This window comes from Schistocerca piceifrons, unplaced genomic scaffold, assembly GCF_021461385.2.
Source record: "Schistocerca piceifrons isolate TAMUIC-IGC-003096 unplaced genomic scaffold, iqSchPice1.1 HiC_scaffold_961, whole genome shotgun sequence".
In the NCBI taxonomy this organism is placed as follows: domain Eukaryota; kingdom Metazoa; phylum Arthropoda; class Insecta; order Orthoptera; family Acrididae; genus Schistocerca; species Schistocerca piceifrons.
The window spans coordinates 52,501-57,500 of NW_025729236.1; the positions used below are offsets into that span (position 1 = coordinate 52,501).

At 62.2% G+C, this 5,000-nt stretch overlaps 1 pseudogene; it reads left to right on the top strand.

The window, feature by feature from the left end:
- LOC124774437 overlaps nucleotides 1-5,000 on the top strand; it is a 7,963-nt pseudogene that overhangs the window by 738 nt on the left and 2,225 nt on the right.

Consider the following 5,000-nt stretch of genomic DNA (forward strand, 5'->3'; position numbering starts at 1 on the left):
TATATCTGGAGGAGTCGATTCGCCCCTTTGGGCGCTCGGGCTCCCGGCAAGCGCGCGCGGTTCTTCCCGGATGACGGACCTACCTGGCCCGGCCCCGGACCCGCGCCGCTGTTGGCTCGGGATGCTCTCGGGCGGAATAATCGCTCCCGTCAGCGGCGCTTCAGCTTTGGACAATTTCACGACCCGTCTTGAAACACGGACCAAGGAGTCTAACATGTGCGCGAGTCATTGGGCTGTACGAAACCTAAAGGCGTAATGAAAGTGAAGGTCTCGCCTTGCGCGGGCCGAGGGAGGATGGGGCTTCCCCGCCCTTCACGGGGCGGCGGCCTCCGCACTCCCGGGGCGTCTCGTCCTCATTGCGAGGTGAGGCGCACCTAGAGCGTACACGTTGGGACCCGAAAGATGGTGAACTATGCCTGGCCAGGACGAAGTCAGGGGAAACCCTGATGGAGGTCCGTAGCGATTCTGACGTGCAAATCGATCGTCGGAGCTGGGTATAGGGGCGAAAGACTAATCGAACCATCTAGTAGCTGGTTCCCTCCGAAGTTTCCCTCAGGATAGCTGGTGCTCGTACGAGTCTCATCCGGTAAAGCGAATGATTAGAGGCCTTGGGGCCGAAACGACCTCAACCTATTCTCAAACTTTAAATGGGTGAGATCTCCGGCTTGCTTGATATGCTGAAGCCGCGAGCAAACGACTCGGATCGGAGTGCCAAGTGGGCCACTTTTGGTAAGCAGAACTGGCGCTGTGGGATGAACCAAACGCCGAGTTAAGGCGCCCGAATCGACGCTCATGGGAAACCATGAAAGGCGTTGGTTGCTTAAGACAGCAGGACGGTGGCCATGGAAGTCGGAATCCGCTAAGGAGTGTGTAACAACTCACCTGCCGAAGCAACTAGCCCTGAAAATGGATGGCGCTGAAGCGTCGTGCCTATACTCGGCCGTCAGTCTGGCAGTCATGGCCGGTCCTTGCGGCCGGCCGCGAAGCCCTGACGAGTAGGAGGGTCGCGGCGGTGGGCGCAGAAGGGTCTGGGCGTGAGCCTGCCTGGAGCCGCCGTCGGTGCAGATCTTGGTGGTAGTAGCAAATACTCCAGCGAGGCCCTGGAGGGCTGACGCGGAGAAGGGTTTCGTGTGAACAGCCGTTGCACACGAGTCAGTCGATCCTAAGCCCTAGGAGAAATCCGATGTTGATGGGGGCCGTCATAGCATGATGCGCTTTGTGCTGGCCCCCGTTGGGCGAAAGGGAATCCGGTTCCTATTCCGGAACCCGGCAGCGGAACCGATACAAGTCGGGCCCCTCTTTTAGAGATGCTCGTCGGGGTAACCCAAAAGGACCCGGAGACGCCGTCGGGAGATCGGGGAAGAGTTTTCTTTTCTGCATGAGCGTTCGAGTTCCCTGGAATCCTCTAGCAGGGAGATAGGGTTTGGAACGCGAAGAGCACCGCAGTTGCGGCGGTGTCCCGATCTTCCCCTCGGACCTTGAAAATCCGGGAGAGGGCCACGTGGAGGTGTCGCGCCGGTTCGTACCCATATCCGCAGCAGGTCTCCAAGGTGAAGAGCCTCTAGTCGATAGAATAATGTAGGTAAGGGAAGTCGGCAAATTGGATCCGTAACTTCGGGATAAGGATTGGCTCTGAGGATCGGGGCGTGTCGGGCTTGGTCGGGAAGTGGGTCAGCGCTAACGTGCCGGGCCTGGGCGAGGTGAGTGCCGTAGGGGTGCCGGTAAGTGCGGGCGTTTAGCGCGGGCGTGGTCTGCTCTCGCCGTTGGTCGGCCTCGTGCTGGCCGGCGGTGCAGGATGCGCGCGCCTGCGCGGCGTTCGCGCCCCGGTGCTTCAACCTGCGTGCAGGATCCGAGCTCGGTCCCGTGCCTTGGCCTCCCACGGATCTTCCTTGCTGCGAGGCCGCGTCCGCCTTAGCGTGCTCCTCCGGGGGCGCGCGGGTGCGCGGATTCTCTTCGGCCGCCATTCAACGATCAACTCAGAACTGGCACGGACTGGGGGAATCCGACTGTCTAATTAAAACAAAGCATTGCGATGGCCCTAGCGGGTGTTGACGCAATGTGATTTCTGCCCAGTGCTCTGAATGTCAACGTGAAGAAATTCAAGCAAGCGCGGGTAAACGGCGGGAGTAACTATGACTCTCTTAAGGTGGCCAAGTGGCGGCGGTGTGGCTGCATCCGGACTTGGCTTTTCGAAGTGCGGTCTTGATGTAGTCGTGCTGCTGCTGCGAGGTGCCTTCCTTGGGTTGTAGTTACAGGGAGAGTGATGCGCAATACATGGGCCTAGCCCTCTTAGCCTCTCCTCTCCTGCGGTCTTCTCCCCTTCTCGTGGGCCCGCTGATTTTCGCAGAGTGGAAGACCGCACCAGGGGCTTGGGGGGGTTACCAGCCCCCCCTCGCACTATCCCTTTGTTAGTTGGGGGCAGTATTCAGAGAAAAAGTGGTGGCCCTTCCGCTGAAGGTGCCACCCCAACTTCCCCAGCACCTAGCCGGCCAACCGGCCGTGCCGAAAATTTTGTAACTTTTGCAGCTATGTATACCTGTAGTGAGTGCCACCGCAGCTTCACCACCAAGAACGGTCTCGGGGTCCATCGCCGCCGCCAACACCTTGCGGCCGCCAACGCGGAGATCGTCACGGAGAGGCATCGCGCGAGGTGGACGGAGGAAGAAGTCCTGTCGCTCGCCAAGGCAGAGGCCGAACTGTTCCTCGAGAGGGACGCCCGGTTCTTCTTTGTAAATCAAGAACTCATCAGGATGTTCCCTGACCGAACGCTTGAGGCAATCAAGTGCCGACGGCGGCAAGCTGCCCACAAGCAGCTTGTCCGCCAATTCATGGAGGCGCTTGAGATCGGTCGGGGGGAAGAGCCGGCGTCCCGCCGGGGAGCAGCGAGCCCGCTGCCTGACGCGGGCGAGGCCGCTGCGCCGCCCGTCGACGCAGCCGAGGACTTCGCGGCCGACGCCACCGGGCCGCCGCCGGAGGGGCCGACTGACGCCGCCATCTGGGAGCATCTGGCGGGGCTACCCGCTTCCGCCCAGCGTTTCTCTGCCCTGGATCGTGTCATAGGTCTGGGGCGGGGCACGCCGCCCGATGTCATCCTGGGCATGCTCCCGGATGCCCTTGCGTCGGTCGGGTCCAGAGGGGAGAGATCGATCACCAGGACACAGCGGCCGCGCCAACCATCGAAGCGGCCGCCTGCCGCGCCGCCGACGCAGAAGCGCAAGCGGCGCCGCTGGGAGTACGCGAGAACGCAGGATGCCTTCCGACGGTCGCGTGCACGTTGCGTGCGCGGCCTCTTGGATGGCACCCTGCTCCAGCCGCCACCTGCCATCCCTGGTCTGCTGGACTTCTGGGCGGACCTCTTCACCAAGAAGCCCATCTCCACCGCGGGCTTCATTCGTGACCGCCTCCTCCCGCACTCAGAGCCTGTCGCTCTTGAGTGCATATGGGGGCCGGTCACACATGAGGAGGTCGCCGCCGCGTTGCCGCCCAGGGGATCAGCAGCCGGGCCGGACGGCCTTACCCCAGCGGAGTTGCGGCGCCTGCCGCACGAAGTCCTGGTGAAAGTGATGAATCTCTTCCTTCTGGCCCGCGCCCTTCCGGAACGCCTGCTTCGCGCGCGGACGTCCCTTCTCCCGAAAACGGCTGCACCAACATCCCCCGCTGACTTTCGCCCCATTACGGTCTGCTCGGTGTTGGCGCGGACCTTTCACAAGGTTCTCGCGTCACGCCTGATGCGCGCATGTGCTGTGGACGAACGTCAGCGGGCATTCATCCCTCGGGATGGGATGTTGGAAAATACCTTCATCTTGGACACTGCTCTCACCGACGCAGTTCGCTCCTGCCGCTCTGTCTTTGTGGCGTCGATCGACGTATCTAAGGCATTCGATTCGGTAGATCATGCTGCCCTTCGCCCCGTGCTGAAGGCGCATGGCCTGCCGGATTGCTTTGTCGAGTATGTCGAGCGGTGCTACGAGGGCAGCACGACAGTGATAGCGGACGGCGCCGGCGTGGGCGTGTCTGTGCAGCCAGCACGGGGCGTTCGCCAGGGCGATCCCCTCTCCCCCCTCCTGTTCAACTTTGCGGTGGACTACGTTTTAGGCCAACTGCCCTCCCACATCGGAGCTCGGATCCTCGGTCGCAGAGTCAACGCTGCGGCCTTTGCAGATGACGTCTTGCTGTTTGCAGCGACCCCGAGGGGCTTGCAGTCCCTCATCGACGCAGCTACCGCAGCCCTCGCCCACCTGGGGCTGCAGATCAACGCCCGGAAGTGTTTCACCCTCGCCTTAGTCGCGTCAGGGCGCGAGAAGAAGGTGAAGGTGGACAGCAATGTCACCTTCACAGCAGGCAATACCACCATGCCTGCCCTGCGTGTGGGTGAAACCTTCCGGTACCTGGGGCTGCAATTTTCCACGGCGGGTCGCTGTGTCTTCAATCCACGTAGCCACCTGGTGGAGCAGCTTGACGTCATCTCCCGAGCTCCGCTGAAGCCGCAACAGCGCCTCCACGCTCTCACCAACGTACTTCTCCCTGGCCTGTACCACGGGCTGGCCCTCAGCCGCACCCGGGTGGGTGCATTGAAGTCGGCCGACGTTACCATCCGGGCCGCCGTCAGGAGATGGTTCCGCCTTCCGGCGGACACCCCCCTGGGATACTTCCACGCTCCTGTTGCCCAGGGGGGCCTCGGCATTCCATCTTGCCGATGGATGGGTCCGACCCTCCGTCGGTCCCGTCTCCTGGCGCTGAAGAAGATAGGGCCAGCCTGCGACGGTGCAGGCATGGTTGAGGTGCAGCGTGAGATCGAGGTGCTGGAGCGCCACCTAATGTGGGAGGGCCACCTCCTCAAATCGTCAACGCAGGTTGGGGAAATGTGGGCGGCGCGCCTACACATCGCCATTGACGGTGCGGCACTGTCATCTTCTGCCGCCGTCAGTGGCCAACATCAGTGGGTCGCCGACACCAGTCGCCTGCTATCTGGGCGTGAATACATCGACGCCCTCCGCGCC